The following is an 18,407-nucleotide window of genomic DNA, read 5'->3' on the forward strand; positions in this document are numbered from 1 at the left end:
CTGGGAATAAGAGGCCGGGAATCAGAGGTGGGGAATCAGAGTCCGGGAATCAGAGATGGGGAGTCAGAGGCGGGGAATGAGATATGGAGAATAAGAGGCGTGGAATCAGAGGCGGGGAAACAGAGGTGGGGAATCAGATATGGGGAATCAGAGGTGGCGAATCAAAGGCGGTGAATCAGAGATGGGGAATCAGAGGCGGGGAATCAGAGGCAGGGAATCAAACACGGGGAATCAGAGGCGGGGAATCAGAGCTGGGGAATCAGAGGCTGGGAATCAAAGTTGGGGAACCAGAGTCAGGGAATCAGATATGCGGAATCGGAGATGGGGAATCAGAGGCAGGGAATCAGAGGCGGGGAATCAGAGTCCGGGAATCAGATATGGGGAAACAGAGGCGGGGAATCAGAGGCGGGGAAACAGAGGCTGCGAATCAGATATGGGGAATCAGAGGTGGGGAATCAGAGGTTGTGAATCAGAGGCAGGGAATCAGAGGCTTGGAATCAGATGCAGGGAATCAGATGCAGGGAATCAGAGGCGGGGAATCAGAGCTGGGGAATCAGAGGTGGGGAATCAGAGTTGGGGAATCAGAGGCGGGGACTTAGATATTGGGAAACAGAGAAGGGGAATCAGAGGCGGGGAAACAGAGGCGGGGAATCAGATATGGGGAATCAGAGATGGGGAATCAGAGGCAGGGAATCAGATGTTCGGAATCAGAGATGGGGAATCAAAGGCAGGGAATCAGAATCAGAAGCAGGGAATCAGAGGCCGGGAATCAGAGGCCGGAATCAGATGCCGGGAATAAGAGGCTGGGAATCAGAGGTGGGGAATCAGAGTCCGGGAATCAGAGATGGGGAATCAGAGGCGGGGAATGAGATATGGGGAATCAGAGGCGGCGAATCAAAGGCGGTGAATCAGAGATGGGGAATCAGAGGCGGGGAATCAGAGGCAGGGAATCAAACACGGGGAATCAGAGGCGGGGAATCAGAGCTGGGGAATCAGAGGCGGGGAATCAGAGTTGGGGAATCAGAGGCGGGGAATCAGAGCTTGGGAATCAGAGGTGGGGATCAGAGTCAGGGAATCAGAGGCAGGGAATCAGATGTGCGGAATCCGAGATGGGGAATCAGAGGTGGGGAATCAGAGGCTGTGAATCAGAGATGGGGAATCAGAGGCGGGGAATCAGAGGCAGGAAATCAGACACGGGGATTCAGAGGCTGGGAATCAGACGGGGGGAATCAAAGGCGGGGAATCAGAGCTGGGGAATCAGAGGCAGGGAATCAGAGTTGGGGATTCAGAGGCGGGGAATCAGATATGGGGAAACAGAGGCGGGGAATCAGAGGCGGGCAAACAGAGGCGGGGAATTAGATATGGGAAATCAGAGGTGGGGAATCAGAGGTGGTGAATCAGAGATGGGGAATCACAGGCGGGGAATCAGAGGCAGGGAATAGAACGCGGGGAATCAGAGGCAGGGAATCAGAGTTGGGGCATCAGAGGTTGGGAATTAGATATGGGGAAACAGAGGCGGGGAATCAGAGGCGGGGAAACAGAGGCGGGAAATCAGATATGGGGAATCAGAGGTGGGGAATCAGAGGCAGGGAATCAGATGTGCGGAATCAGAGATGGGGAATCAGAGGCAGCGAATCAGAATCAGAAGCGGGGAATCAGAGGCCGGGAATCAGAGGCCGGGAATCAGATGCTGGGAATAAGAGGCCGGGAATCAGAGGTGGGGAATCAGAGTCCGGGAATCAGAGATGGGGATTCAGAGGCGGAAAATGAGATATGTAGAATCAGAGGCGGGGAATCAGAGGCGGGGAAACAGAGGTGGGGAATCAGATATGTGGAATCAGAGGTGGCGAATCAAAGGCGGTGAATCAGAGATGGGGAATCAGAGGCTGGGAATCAGAGGCAGGGAATCAAACACGGGAAATCAGGGGCGGGGAATCAGAGCTGGGGAATCAGAGGCGGGGAATCAGAGTTGGGGAATCAGAGGCAGGGAATCAGATATGGGGAAACAAGGGCAGGGAATCAGAGGCGGGGAAACAGAGGCGGGGAATCAGATATGGGGAATCAGAGATGTGGAATCAGAGGTTGGGAATCAGAGGCAGGGAATCAGAGGCGGCGAAACAGAGGCGGGGAATCAGATATGGGGAATCAGAGGTGGCGAATCAAAGGCGGTGAAACAGAGATGGGGAATCAGGGCAGGGAATCAGAGGCAGGGAATCAAACACGGGGAATCAGAGCTGGGGAATCAGAGGCGGGGAATTAGAGTTGGGGAATCAGAGGAGGGGAATCAGAGGCGGGGAAACAGAGGCGGGGAATCAGATATGGGGAATCAGAGGTGGGGAATCAGAGGTTCGGAATCAGAGGCAGGGAATCAGAGGCGGGGAATCAGAGGCAGGGAATCAGATGTGCGGAATCGGAGATGGGGAATCAGAGGTAGGGAATCAGAGGTGGGGAATCAGAGGCGGGGAATAAGAGGCCGGGAATCAGATATGGGGAAACAGAGGTGGGGAATCAGAGGCGGGGAAACAGAGGCGGGGAATCAGATATGGGGAATCAGAGGTGGGGAATCAGAGGTTGGGAATCAGAGGCAGGGAATCAGAGGCTTGGAATCAGATGCAGGGAATCAGATGCGGGGAATCAGTGGCGGGGAATCAGAGCTGGGGAATCAGAGGTGGGGAATCAGAGTTGGGGAATCAGAGGCGGGGACTTAGATATTGGGAAACAGAGGCGGGAAATCAGAGGCGGGGAAACAGAGGCGGGGAATCAGATATGGGGAATCAGAGGTGGGGAATCAGAGGCAGGGAATCAGATGTGCGGAATCAGAGATGGGGAATCAGAGGCAGGGAATCAGAATCAGAAGCAGGGAATCAGAGGCCGGGAATCAGAGGCCGGAATCAGATGCCGGGAATAAGAGGCCGGGAATCAGAGATGGGGATTCAGAGGCGGGGAATGAGATATGGGGAATCAGAGGCGGGGAATCAGAGGCGGGGAATCAGAGGCGGGGAAACAGATGCGGGGAATCAGATATGGGGAATCAGAGGTGGCGAATCAAAGGCGGTGAATCAGAGATGCGGAATCAGAGGCCGGGAATCAGAGGCAGGGAAACAAACACGGGGAATCAGAGGCGGGGAATCAGAGCTGGGGAATCAGAGGCGGGGAATCAGAGTTGGGGAATCAGAGGCGGGGAAGCAGAGGCAGGGAATCAGACGCGGGGATTCAGAGGCGGGGAATCATAGTTGGGAATCAGAGGCGGATAATCAGATATGGGGAAACAGAGGCGGGGAAACAGGGGCGGGGAAACAGAGGCGGGGAATCAGATATGGGGAATCGGATGCGGGGAATCAGAGGCGGGGAATCAGAGCTGTGGAATCATAGGCGGGGAATCAGAGTTGGGGCATCAGAGGTGGGGAATTAGATATGGGGAAACAGAGGCGGGGAATCAGAGGCGTGGAAACAGAGGCGGGGAATCAGATATGGGGAATCAGACGTGGGGAATCAGAGGCAGGTAATCAGACGTGCGGAATCAGAGATGGGGAATCAGAGGCAGGGAATCAGAATCAGAACCGGGGAGTCAGAGGCCGGGAATCAGAGGCCTGGAATCAGATGCTGGGAATAAGAGGCCGGGAATCAGAGGTGGGGAATCAGAGTCCGGGAATCAGAGATGGGGAGTCAGAGGCGGGGAATGAGATATGGAGAATCAGAGGCGGGGAATCAGAGGCGGGGAAACAGAGGTGGGGAATCAGATATGGGGAATCAGAGGTGGCGAATCAAAGGCGGTGAATCAGAGATGGGGAATCAGAGGCGGGGAATCAGAGGCAGGGAATCAAACACGGAGAATCAGAGGCGGGGAATCAGAGCTGGGGAATCAGAGGCTGGGAATCAAAGTTGGGGAATCAGAGTCAGGGAATCAGATATGGGGAAACAGGGGCGGGGAATCAGAGGCGGGGAAACAGAGGCGGGGAATCAGATATGGGGAATCAGAGGCGGGGAATTAGAGGCGTGGAAACAGAGGCGGGGAATCAGATATGGGGAATCAGAGGCGGGGAATCAGAGGCGTGGAAACAGAGGCGGGGAATCAGATATGGGGAATCAGAGGTGGGGAATCAGAGGCAGGTAATCAGATGTGCGGAATCAGAGATGGGGAATCAGAGGCAGAGAATCAGAATCAGAAGCGGGGAGTCAGAGGCTGGGAATCAGAGGCCTGGAATCAGATGCTGGGAATAAGAGGCCGGGAATCAGAGGTGGGGAATCAGAGTCCGGGAGTCAGAGATGGGGATTCAGAGGCGGGGAATGAGATATGGAGAATCAGAGGCGGGGAATCAGAGGCGGGGAAACAGAGGTGGGGAATCAGATATGGGGAATCAGAGGTGGCGAATCAAAGGCGGTGAATCAGAGATGGGGAATCAGAGGCGGGGAATCAGAGGCAGGGAATCAAACACGGGGAATCAGAGGCGGGGAATCAGAGCTGGGGGAATCAGAGGCTGGGAATCAAAGTTGTGGAATCAGAGGCAGGGAATCAGATATGGGGAAACAGGGGCGGGGAATCAGAGGCGGGGAAACAGAGGCGGGGAATCAGATATGGGGAATCAGAGGCGGGGAATTAGAGTTGGGGAATCAGAGGCGGGGAATCAGAGGTGGGGAAACAGAGGCGGGGAATCAAACACGGGGAATCAGAGGTGGGGAATCAGAGGTTGGGAATCAGAGGCAGGGAATCAGAGGCGGGGAATCAGAGGCGGGGAATCAGAGGCAGGGATTCAGATGTGCGGAATCGGAGATGGGGAATCAGAGGCAGGGAATCAGAGGCGGGGAATCAGAGGCGGGGAATCAGAGGCCGGGAATCAGATATGGGGAATCAGAGGCGGGGAATCAGAGGTGGGGAAACAGAGGCTGGGAATCAGATATGGGGAATCAGAGGTGGGGAATCAGAGGTTGGGAATCAGAGGCAGGGAATCAGAGGCTTGGAATCAGATGCAGGGAATCAGATGCGGGGAATCAGAGGCGGGGAATCAGAGGCGGGGAATCAGAGCTGGGGAATCAGAGGTGGGGAATCAGAGTTGGGGAATCAGAGGCGGGGACTTAGATATTGGGAAACACAGGCGTGGAATCAGAGGCGGGGAAACAGAGGCGGGGAATCAGATATGGGGAATCAGAGGCAGGGAATCAGATGTGCGGAATCAGAGATGGGGAATCAAAGGCAGGGAATCAGAATCAGAAGCAGGGAATCAGAGGCCGGGAATCAGAGGCCGGAATCAGATGCCGGGAATAAGAGGCCGGGAATCAGAGGTGGGGATTCAGAGGCGGGGAATGAGATATGGGGAATCAGAGGCGGGGAATCAGAGGCGGGGAAACAGAGGCGGGGAATCAGATATGGGGAATCAGAGGTGGCGAATCAAAGGCGGTGATTCAGAGATGGGGAATCAGAGGACGGGAATCAGAGGCAGGGAATCAAACACGGGGAATCAGAGGCGGGGAATCAGAGCTGGGGAATCAGAGGCTGGGAATCAAAGTTGGGGAATCAGAGGCAGGGAATCAGATATGGGGAAACAGGGGCGGGGAATCAGAGGCAGGGAAACAGAGGCGGGGAATCAGATATGGGGAATCAGAGGCGGGGAATTAGAGTTGGGGAATCAGAGGCGGGGAATCAGAGGCAGGGAAACAGAGACGGGGAATCAAACACGGGGAATCAGAGGTGGGGAATCAGAGGTTGGGAATCAGAGGCAGGGAATCAGAGGCGGGGAATCAGAGGCGGGGAATCAGAGGCAGGGAATCAGATGTGCGGAATCGGAGATGGGGAATCAGAGGCAGGGAATCAGAGGCGGGGAATCAGAGTCCGGGAATCAGATATGGGGAAACAGAGGCGGGGAATCAGAGGTGGGGAAACAGAGGCTGGGAATCAGATATGGGGAATCAGAGGTGGGGAATCAGAGTTTGGGAATCAGAGGCAGGGAATCAGAGGCTTGGAATCAGATGCAGGGAATCAGATGCAGGGAATCAGAGGCGGGGAATCAGAGCTGGGGAATCAGAGGTGGGGAATCAGAGTTGGGGAATCAGAGGCGGGGACTTAGATATTGGGAAACAGAGGCAGGGAATCAGAGGCGGGGAAACAGAGGCGGGGAATCAGATATGGGGAATCAGAGATGGGGAATCAGAGGCAGGGAATCAGATGTTCGGAATCAGAGATGGGGAATCAAAGGCACGGAATCAGAATCAGAAGCAGGGAATCAGAGGCCGGGAATCAGAGGCCGGAATCAGATGCCGGGAATAAGAGGCTGGGAATCAGAGGTGGGGAATCAGAGTCCGGGAATCAGAGATGGGGAATCAGAGGCGGGGAATGAGATATGGGGAATCAGAGGCGGGGAATCAGAGGCGGGGAAACAGAGGCGAGGAATCAGATATGGGGAATCAGAGGTGGAGAATCAAAGGCGGTGAATCAGAGATGGGGAATCGGAGGCGGGGAATCAGAGGCAGGGAATCAAACACGGGGTATCAGAGGCGGGGAATCAGAGCTGGGGAATCAGAGGCGGGGAATCAGAGTTGGGGAATCAGAGGCGGGGAATCAGAGCTTGGGAATCAGAGGTGGGGATCAGAGTCAGGGAATCAGAGGCAGGGAATCAGATGTGCGGAATCCGAGATGGGGAATCAGAGGTGGGGAATCAGAGGCTGTGAATCAGAGATGGGGAATCAGAGGCGGGGAATCAGAGGCAGGAAATCAGACACGGGGATTCAGAGGCTGGGAATCAGACGGGGGGAATCAAAGGCGGGGAATCAGAGCTGGGGAATCAGAGGCAGGGAATCAGAGTTGGGGATTCAGAGGCGGGGAATCAGATATGGGGAAACAGAGGCGGGGAATCAGAGGCGGGCAAACAGAGGCGGGGAATTAGATATGGGGAATCAGAGGTGGGGAATCAGAGGTGGTGAATCAGAGATGGGGAATCACAGGCGGGGAATCAGAGGCAGGGAATAGAACGCGGGGAATCAGAGGCAGGGAATCAGAGTTGGGGCATCAGAGGTTGGGAATTAGATATGGGGAAACAGAGGCGGGGAATCAGAGGCGGGGAAACAGAGGCGGGAAATCAGATATGGGGAATCAGAGGTGGGGAATCAGAGGCAGGGAATCAGATGTGCGGAATCAGAGATGGGGAATCAGAGGCAGCGAATCAGAATCAGAAGCGGGGAATCAGAGGCCGGGAATCAGAGGCCGGGAATCAGATGCTGGGAATAAGAGGCCGGGAATCAGAGGTGGGGAATCAGAGTCCGGGAATCAGAGATGGGGATTCAGAGGCGGAAAATGAGATATGTAGAATCAGAGGCGGGGAATCAGAGGCGGGGAAACAGAGGTGGGGAATCAGATATGTGGAATCAGAGGTGGCGAATCAAAGGCGGTGAATCAGAGATGGGGAATCAGAGGCTGGGAATCAGAGGCAGGGAATCAAACACGGGAAATCAGGGGCGGGGAATCAGAGCTGGGGAATCAGAGGCGGGGAATCAGAGTTGGGGAATCAGAGGCAGGGAATCAGATATGGGGAAACAAGGGCAGGGAATCAGAGGCGGGGAAACAGAGGCGGGGAATCAGATATGGGGAATCAGAGGTGTGGAATCAGAGGTTGGGAATCAGAGGCAGGGAATCAGAGGTGGCGAAACAGAGGCGGGGAATCAGATATGGGGAATCAGAGGTGGCGAATCAAAGGCGGTGAAACAGAGATGGGGAATCAGGGCAGGGAATCAGAGGCAGGGAATCAAACACGGGGAATCAGAGCTGGGGAATCAGAGGCGGGGAATTAGAGTTGGGGAATCAGAGGAGGGGAATCACAGGCGGGGAAACAGAGGCGGGGAATCAGATATGGGGAATCAGAGGTGGGGAATCAGAGGTTCGGAATCAGAGGCAGGGAATCAGAGGCGGGGAATCAGAGGCAGGGAATCAGATGTGCGGAATCGGAGATGGGGAATCAGAGGTAGGGAATCAGAGGTGGGGAATCAGAGGCGGGGAATAAGAGGCCGGGAATCAGATATGGGGAAACAGAGGTGGGGAATCAGAGGCGGGGAAACAGAGGCGGGGAATCAGATATGGGGAATCAGAGGTGGGGAATCAGAGGTTGGGAATCAGAGGCAGGGAATCAGAGGCTTGGAATCAGATGCAGGGAATCAGATGCGGGGAATCAGTGGCGGGGAATCAGAGCTGGGGAATCAGAGGTGGGGAATCAGAGTTGGGGAATCAGAGGCGGGGACTTAGATATTGGGAAACAGAGGCGGGAAATCAGAGGCGGGGAAACAGAGGCGGGGAATCAGATATGGGGAATCAGAGGTGGGGAATCAGAGGCAGGGAATCAGATGTGCGGAATCAGAGATGGGGAATCAGAGGCAGGGAATCAGAATCAGAAGCAGGGAATCAGAGGCCGGGAATCAGAGGCCGGAATCAGATGCCGGGAATAAGAGGCCGGGAATCAGAGATGGGGATTCAGAGGCGGGGAATGAGATATGGGGAATCAGAGGCGGGGAATCAGAGGCGGGGAATCAGAGGCGGGGAAACAGATGCGGGGAATCAGATATGGGGAATCAGAGGTGGCGAATCAAAGGCGGTGAATCAGAGATGCGGAATCAGAGGCCGGGAATCAGAGGCAGGGAATCAAACACGGGGAATCAGAGGCGGGGAATCAGAGCTGGGGAATCAGAGGCGGGGAATCAGAGTTGGGGAATCAGAGGCGGGGAAGCAGAGGCAGGGAATCAGACGCGGGGATTCAGAGGCGGGGAATCATAGTTGGGAATCAGAGGCGGATAATCAGATATGGGGAAACAGAGGCGGGGAAACAGGGGCGGGGAAACAGAGGCGGGGAATCAGATATGGGGAATTGGATGCGGGGAATCAGAGGCGGGGAATCAGAGCTGTGGAATCATAGGCGGGGAATCAGAGTTGGGGCATCAGAGGTGGGGAATCAGAGGCAGGTAATCAGACGTGCGGAATCAGAGATGGGGAATCAGAGGCAGGGAATCAGAATCAGAAGCGGGGAGTCAGAGGCCGGGAATCAGAGGCCTGGAATCAGATGCTGGGAATAAGAGGCCGGGAATCAGAGGTGGGGAATCAGAGTCCGGGAATCAGAGATGGGGAGTCAGAGGCGGGGAATCAGAGTTGGGGAATCAGAGGCGGGGAATCAGAGCTTGGGAATCAGAGGTGGGGATCAGAGTCAGGGAATCAGAGGCAGGGAAGCAGATGTGCGGAATCCGAGATGGGGAATCAGAGGTGGGGAATCAGAGGCTGTGAATCAGAGATGGGGAATCAGAGGCGGGGAATCAGAGGCAGGAAATCAGACACGGGGATTCAGAGGCTGGGAATCAGACGGGGCGAATCAAAGGCGGGGAATCAGAGCTGGGGAATCAGAGGCAGGGAATCAGAGTTGGGGATTCAGAGGCGGGGAATCAGATATGGGGAAACAGAGGCGGGGAATCAGAGGCGGGCAAACAGAGGCGGGGAATTATATATGGGGAATCAGAGGTGGGGAATCAGAGGTGGTGAATCAGAGATGGGGAATCACAGGCGGGGAATCAGAGGCAGGGAATAGAACGCGGGGAATCAGAGGCAGGGAATCAGAGTTGGGGCATCAGAGGTTGGGAATTAGATATGGGGAAACAGAGGCGGGGAATCAGAGGCGGGGAAACAGAGGCGGGAAATCAGATATGGGGAATCAGAGGTGGGGAATCAGAGGCAGGGAATCAGATGTGCGGAATCAGAGATGGGGAATCAGAGGCAGCGAATCAGAATCAGAAGCGGGTAATCAGAGGCCGGGAATCAGAGGCCGGGAATCAGATGCTGGGAATAAGAGGCCGGGAATCAGAGGTGGGGAATCAGAGTCCGGGAATCAGAGATGGGGATTCAGAGGCGGAAAATGAGATATGTAGAATCAGAGGCGGGGAATCAGAGGCGGGGAAACAGAGGTGGGGAATCAGATATGTGGAATCAGAGGTGGCGAATCAAAGGCAGTGAATCAGAGATGGGGAATCAGAGGCGGGGAATCAGAGGCAGGGAATCAAACACGGGAAATCAGGGGCGGGGAATCAGAGCTGGGGAATCAGAGGCGGGGAATCAGAGTTGGGGAATCAGAGGCAGGGAATCAGATATGGGGAAACAAGGGCAGGGAATCAGAGGCGGGGAAACAGAGGCGGGGAATCAGATATGGGGAATCAGAGGTGTGGAATCAGAGGTTGGGAATCAGAGGCAGGGAATCAGAGGCGGCGAAACAGAGGCGGGGAATCAGATATAGGGAATCAGAGGTGGCGAATCAAAGGCGGTGTAACAGAGATGGGGAATCAGGGCAGGGAATCAGAGGCAGGGAATCAAACACGGGGAATCAGAGCTGGGGAATCAGAGGCGGGGAATTAGAGTTGGGGAATCAGAGGAGGGGAATCAGAGGCGGGGCAACAGAGGCGGGGAATCAGATATGGGGAATCAGAGGTGGGGAATCAGAGGTTCGGAATCAGAGGCAGGGAATCAGAGGCGGGGAATCAGAGGCAGGGAATCAGATGTGCGGAATCGGAGATGGGGAATCAGAGGTAGGGAATCAGAGGTGGGGAATCAGAGGCGGGGAATAAGAGGCCGGGAATCAGATATGGGGAAACAGAGGTGGGGAATCAGAGGCGGGGTAACAGAGGTGGGGAATCAGATATGGGGAATCAGAGGTGGGGAATCAGAGGTTGGGAATCAGAGGCAGCGAATCAGAGGCTTGGAATCAGATGCAGGGAATCAGATGCGGGGAATCAGAGGCGGGGAATCAGAGCTGGGGAATCAGAGGTGGGGAATCAGAGTTGGGGAATCAGAGGCGGGGACTTAGATATTGGGAAACAGAGGCGGGAAATCAGAGGCGGGGAAACAGAGAAGGGGAATCAGATATGGGGAATCAGAGGTGGGGAATCAGAGGCAGGGAATCAGATGTGCGGAATCAGAGATGGGGAATCAGAGGCAGGGAATCAGAATCAGAAGCAGGGAATCAGAGGCCGGGAATCAGAGGCCGGAATCAGATGCCGGGAATAAGAGGCCGGGAATCAGAGGTGGGGAATCAGAGTCCGGGAATCAGAGATGGGGATTCAGAGGCGGGGAATGAGATATGGGGAATCAGAGGCGGGGAATCAGAGGCGGGGAAACAGATGCGGGGAATCAGATATGGGGAATCAGAGGTGGCGAATCAAAGGCGGTGAATCAGAGATGCGGAATCAGAGGCCGGGAATCAGAGGCAGGGAATCAAACACGGGGAATCAGAGGCGGGGAATCAGAGCTGGGGAATCAGAGGCGGGGAATCAGAGTTGGGGAATCAGAGGCGGGGAAGCAGAGGCAGGGAATCAGACGCGGGGATTCAGAGGCGGGGAATCATAGTTGGGAATCAAAGGCGGATAATCAGATATGGGGAAACAGAGGCGGGGAATCAGGGGCGGGGAAACAGGGGCGGGGAATCAGATATGGGGAATTGGATGCGGGGAATCAGAGGCGGGGAATCAGAGCTGTGGAATCAGAGGCGGGGAATCAGAGTTGGGGCATCAGAGGTGGGGAATTAGATATGGGGAAACAGAGGCGGGGAATCAGAGGCGTGGAAACAGAGGCGGGGAATCAGATATGGGGAATCAGACGTGGGGAATCAGAGGCAGGGAATCAGAATCAGAAGCGGGGAGCCAGAGGCCGGGAATCAGAGGCCTGGAATCAGATGCTGGGAATAAGAGGCCGGGAATCAGAGGTGGGGAATCAGAGTCCGGGAATCAGAGATGGGGAGTCAGAGGCGGGGAATGAGATATGGAGAATCAGAGGCGTGGAATCAGAGGCGGGGAAACAGAGGTGGGGAATCAGATATGGGGAATCAGAGGTGGCGAATCAAAGGCGGTGAATCAGAGATGGGGAATCAGAGGCGGGGAATCAGAGGCAGGGAATCAAACACGGGGAATCAGAGGCGGGGAATCAGAGCTGAGGAATCAGAGGCTGGGAATCAAAGTTGGGGAACCAGAGTCAGGGAATCAGATATGCGGAATCGGAGATGGGGAATCAGAGGCAGGGAATCAGAGGCGGGGAATCAGAGTCCGGGAATCAGATATGGGGAAACAGAGGCGGGGAATCAGAGGCGGGGAAACAGAGGCTGCGAATCAGATATGGGGAATCAGAGGTGGGGAATCAGAGGTTGTGAATCAGAGGCAGGGAATCAGAGGCTTGGAATCAGATGCAGGGAATCAGATGCAGGGAATCAGAGGCGGGGAATCAGAGCTGGGGAATCAGAGGTGGGGAATCAGAGTTGGGGAATCAGAGGCGGGGACTTAGATATTGGGAAACAGAGAAGGGGAATCAGAGGCGGGGAAACAGAGGCGGGGAATCAGATATGGGGAATCAGAGATGGGGAATCAGAGGCAGGGAATCAGATGTTCGGAATCAGAGATGGGGAATCAAAGGCAGGGAATCAGAATCAGAAGCAGGGAATCAGAGGCCGGGAATCAGAGGCCGGAATCAGATGCCGGGAATAAGAGGCTGGGAATCAGAGGTGGGGAATCAGAGGCGGGGAAACAGAGGCGGGGAATCAGATATGGGGAATCAGAGGCGGGGAATTACAGGCGTGGAAACAGAGGCGGGGAATCAGATATGGGGAATCAGAGGCGGGGAATCAGAGGCGTGGAAACAGAGGCGGGGAATCAGATATGGGGAATCAGAGGTGGGGAATCAGAGGCAGGTAATCAGATGTGCGGAATCAGAGATGGGGAATCAGAGGCAGAGAATCAGAATCAGAAGCGGGGAGTCAGAGGCTGGGAATCAGAGGCCTGGAATCAGATGCTGGGAATAAGAGGCCGGGAATCAGAGGTGGGGAATCAGAGTCCGGGAGTCAGAGATGGGGATTCAGAGGCGGGGAATGAGATATGGAGAATCAGAGGCGGGGAATCAGAGGCGGGGAAACAGAGGTGGGGAATCAGATATGGGGAATCAGAGGTGGCGAATCAAAGGCGGTGAATCAGAGATGGGGAATCAGAGGCGGGGAATCAGAGGCAGGGAATCAAACACGGGGAATCAGAGGCGGGGAATCAGAGCTGGGGGAATCAGAGGCTGGGAATCAAAGTTGTGGAATCAGAGGCAGGGAATCAGATATGGGGAAACAGGGGCGGGGAATCAGAGGCGGGGAAACAGAGGCGGGGAATCAGATATGGGGAATCAGAGGCGGGGAATTAGAGTTGGGGAATCAGAGGCGGGGAATCAGAGGTGGGGAAACAGAGGCGGGGAATCAAACACGGGGAATCAGAGGTGGGGAATCAGAGGTTGGGAATCAGAGGCAGGGAATCAGAGGCGGGGAATCAGAGGCGGGGAATCAGAGGCAGGGATTCAGATGTGCGGAATCGGAGATGGGGAATCAGAGGCAGGGAATCAGAGGCGGGGAATCAGAGGCGGGGAATCAGAGGCCGGGAATCAGATATGGGGAATCAGAGGCGGGGAATCAGAGGTGGGGAAACAGAGGCTGGGAATCAGATATGGGGAATCAGAGGTGGGGAATCAGAGGTTGGGAATCAGAGGCAGGGAATCAGAGGCTTGGAATCAGATGCAGGGAATCAGATGCGGGGAATCAGAGGCGGGGAATCAGAGGCGGGGAATCAGAGCTGGGGAATCAGAGGTGGGGAATCAGAGTTGGGGAATCAGAGGCGGGGACTTAGATATTGGGAAACACAGGCGTGGAATCAGAGGCGGGGAAACAGAGGCGGGGAATCAGATATGGGGAATCAGAGGCAGGGAATCAGATGTGCGGAATCAGAGATGGGGAATCAAAGGCAGGGAATCAGAATCAGAAGCAGGGAATCAGAGGCCGGGAATCAGAGGCCGGAATCAGATGCCGGGAATAAGAGGCCGGGAATCAGAGGTGGGGATTCAGAGGCGGGGAATGAGATATGGGGAATCAGAGGCGGGGAATCAGAGGCGGGGAAACAGAGGCGGGGAATCAGATATGGGGAATCAGAGGTGGCGAATCAAAGGCGGTGATTCAGAGATGGGGAATCAGAGGACGGGAATCAGAGGCAGGGAATCAAACACGGGGAATCAGAGGCGGGGAATCAGAGCTGGGGAATCAGAGGCTGGGAATCAAAGTTGGGGAATCAGAGGCAGGGAATCAGATATGGGGAAACAGGGGCGGGGAATCAGAGGCAGGGAAACAGAGGCGGGGAATCAGATATGGGGAATCAGAGGCGGGGAATTAGAGTTGGGGAATCAGAGGCGGGGAATCAGAGGCAGGGAAACAGAGACGGGGAATCAAACACGGGGAATCAGAGGTGGGGAATCAGAGGTTGGGAATCAGAGGCAGGGAATCAGAGGCGGGGAATCAGAGGCGGGGAATCAGAGGCAGGGAATCAGATGTGCGGAATCGGAGATGGGGAATCAGAGGCAGGGAATCAGAGGCGGGGAATCAGAGTCCGGGAATCAGATATGGGGAAACAGAGGCGGGGAATCAGAGGTGGGGAAACAGAGGCTGGGAATCAGATATGGGGAATCAGAGGTGGGGAATCAGAGTTTGGGAATCAGAGGCAGGGAATCAGAGGCTTGGAATCAGATGCAGGGAATCAGATGCAGGGAATCAGAGGCGGGGAATCAGAGCTGGGGAATCAGAGGTGGGGAATCAGAGTTGGGGAATCAGAGGCGGGGACTTAGATATTGGGAAACAGAGGCAGGGAATCAGAGGCGGGGAAACAGAGGCGGGGAATCAGATATGGGGAATCAGAGATGGGGAATCAGAGGCAGGGAATCAGATGTTCGGAATCAGAGATGGGGAATCAAAGGCACGGAATCAGAATCAGAAGCAGGGAATCAGAGGCCGGGAATCAGAGGCCGGAATCAGATGCCGGGAATAAGAGGCTGGGAATCAGAGGTGGGGAATCAGAGTCCGGGAATCAGAGATGGGGAATCAGAGGCGGGGAATGAGATATGGGGAATCAGAGGCGGGGAATCAGAGGCGGGGAAACAGAGGCGAGGAATCAGATATGGGGAATCAGAGGTGGCGAATCAAAGGCGGTGAATCAGAGATGGGGAATCGGAGGCGGGGAATCAGAGGCAGGGAATCAAACACGGGGTATCAGAGGCGGGGAATCAGAGCTGGGGAATCAGAGCCGGGGAATCAGAGTTGGGGAATCAGAGGCGGGGAATCAGAGCTTGGGAATCAGAGGTGGGGATCAGAGTCAGGGAATCAGAGGCAGGGAATCAGATGTGCGGAATCCGATATGGGGAATCAGAGGTGGGGAATCAGAGGCTGTGAATCAGAGATGGGGAATCAGAGGCGGGGAATCAGAGGCAGGAAATCAGACACGGGGATTCAGAGGCTGGGAATCAGATGGGGCGAATCAAAGGCGGGGAATCAGAGCTGGGGAATCAGAGGCAGGGAATCAGAGTTGGGGATTCAGAGGCGGGGAATCAGATATGGGGAAACAGAGGCGGGGAATCAGAGGCGGGCAAACAGAGGCGGGGAATTAGATATGGGGAATCAGAGGTGGGGAATCAGAGGTGGTGAATCAGAGATGGGGAATCACAGGCGGGGAATCAGAGGCAGGGAATAGAACGCGGGGAATCAGAGGCAGGGAATCAGAGTTGGGGCATCAGAGGTTGGGAATTAGATATGGGGAAACAGAGGCGGGGAATCAGAGGCGGGGAAACAGAGGCGGGAAATCAGATATGGGGAATCAGAGGTTGGGAATCAGAGGCAGGGAATCAGATGTGCGGAATCAGAGATGGGGAATCAGAGGCAGCGAATCAGAATCAGAAGTGGGGAATCAGAGGCCGGGAATCAGAGGCCGGGAATCAGATGCTGGGAATAAGAGGCCGGGAATCAGAGGTGGGGAATCAGAGTCCGGGAATCAGAGATGGGGATTCAGAGGCGGAAAATGAGATATGTAGAATCAGAGGCGGGGAATCAGAGGCGGGGAAACAGAGGTGGGGAATCAGATATGTGGAATCAGAGGTGGCGAATCAAAGGCAGTGAATCAGAGATGGGGAATCAGAGGCGGGGAATCAGAGGCAGGGAATCAAACACGGGAAATCAGGGGCGGGGAATCAGAGCTGGGGAATCAGAGGCGGGGAATCAGAGTTGGGGAATCAGAGGCAGGGAATCAGATATGGGGAAACAAGGGCAGGGAATCAGAGGCGGGGAAACAGAGGCGGGGAATCAGATATGGGGAATCAGAGGTGTGGAATCAGAGGTTGGGAATCAGAGGCAGGGAATCAGAGGCGGCGAAACAGAGGCGGGGAATCAGATATGGGGAATCAGAGGTGGCGAATCAAAGGCGGTGTAACAGAGATGGGGAATCAGGGCAGGGAATCAGAGGCAGGGAATCAAACACGGGGAATCAGAGCTGGGGAATCAGAGGCGGGGAATTAGAGTTGGGGAATCAGAGGAGGGGAATCAGAGGCGGGGCAACAGAGGCGGGGAATCAGATATGGGGAATCAGAGGTGGGGAATCAGAGGTTCGGAATCAGAGGCAGGGAATCAGAGGCGGGGAATCAGAGGCAGGGAATCAGATGTGCGGAATCGGAGATGGGGAATCAGAGGTAGGGAATCAGAGGTGGGGAATCAGAGGCGGGGAATAAGAGGCCGGGAATCAGATATGGGGAAACAGAGGTGGGGAATCAGAGGCGGGGTAACAGAGGCGGGGAATCAGATATGGGGAATCAGAGGTGGGGAATCAGAGGTTGGGAATCAGAGGCAGCGAATCAGAGGCTTGGAATCAGATGCAGGGAATCAGATGCGGGGAATCAGAGGCGGGGAATCAGAGCTGGGGAATCAGAGGTGGGGAATCAGAGTTGGGGAATCAGAGGCGGGGACTTAGATATTGGGAAACAGAGGCGGGAAATCAGAGGCGGGGAAACAGAGGCGGGGAATCAGATATGGGGAATCAGAGGTGGGGAATCAGAGGCAGGGAATCAGATGTGCGGAATCAGAGATGGGGAATCAGAGGCAGGGAATCAGAATCAGAAGCAGGGAATCAGAGGCCGGAATCAGAGGCCGGAATCAGATGCCGGGAATAAGAGGCCGGGAATCAGAGGTGGGGAATCAGAGTCCGGGAATCAGAGATGGGGATTCAGAGGCGGGGAATGAGATATGGGGAATCAGAGGCGGGGAATCAGAGGCGGGGAAACAGATGCGGGGCATCAGATATGGGGAATCAGAGGTGGCGAATCAAAGGCGGTGAATCAGAGATGCGGAATCAGAGGCCGGGAATCAGAGGCAGGGAATCAAACACGGGGAATCAGAGGCGGGGAATCAGAGCTGGGGAATCAGAGGCGGGGAATCAGAGTTGGGGAATCAGAGGCGGGGAAGCAGAGGCAGGGAATCAGACGCGGGGATTCAGAGGCGGGGAATCATAGTTGGGAATCAGAGGCGGATAATCAGATATGGGGAAACAGAGGCGGGGAATCAGGGGCGGGGAAACAGAGGCGGGGAATCAGATATGGGGAATCGGATGCGGGGAATCAGAGGCGGGGAATCAGAGCTGTGGAATCAGAGGCGGGGAATCATAGTTGGGGCATCAGAGGTGGGGAATTAGATATGGGGAAACAGAGGCGGGGAATCAGAGGCGTGGAAACAGAGGCGGGGAATCAGATATGGGGAATCAGACGTGGGGAATCAGAGGCAGGGAATCAGAATCAGAAGCGGGGAGCCAGAGGCCGGGAATCAGAGGCCTGGAATCAGATGCTGGGAATAAGAGGCCGGGAATCAGAGGTGGGGAATCAGAGTCCGGGAATCAGAGATGGGGAGTCAGAGGCGGGGAATGAGATATGGAGAATCAGAGGCGGGGAATCAGAGGCGGGGAAACAGAGGTGGGGAATCAGATATGGGGAATCAGAGGTGGCGAATCAAAGGCGGTGAATCAGAGATGGGGAATCAGAGGCGGGGAATCAGAGGCAGGGAATCAAACACGGGGAATCAGAGGCGGGGAATCAGAGCTGGGGAATCAGAGGCTGGGAATCAAAGTTGGGGAATCAGAGTCAGGGAATCAGATATGGGGAAACAGGGGCGGGGAATCAGAGGCGGGGAAACAGAGGCGGGGAATCAGATATGGGGAATCAGAGGCGGGGAATTAGAGTTGGGGAATCAGAGGCGGGGAATTAGTGGTGGGGAAACAGAGGCGGGGAATCAAACACGGGGAATGAGAGGTGGGGAATCAGAGGTTGGAAATTAGAGGCAGGGAATCAGCGGCGGGGAATCAGAGGTGGGGAATCAGAGGCAGGGAATCAGATGTGCGGAATCGGTGAAGGGGAATCAGAGGCAGGGAATCAGAGGCGGGGAATCAGAGGCCGGGAATCAGATATGGGGAAACAGAGGCGGGGAATCAGAGGCGGGGAAACAGAGGCTGGGAATCAGATATGGGGAATCAGAGGTGGGGAATCAGAGGTTGGGAATCAGAGGCTGGGAATCAGAGGCTTGGAATCA

Source organism: Narcine bancroftii, chromosome 5 (genome assembly GCF_036971445.1).
Source record: "Narcine bancroftii isolate sNarBan1 chromosome 5, sNarBan1.hap1, whole genome shotgun sequence".
Taxonomy (NCBI): Eukaryota; Metazoa; Chordata; class Chondrichthyes; order Torpediniformes; family Narcinidae; genus Narcine; species Narcine bancroftii.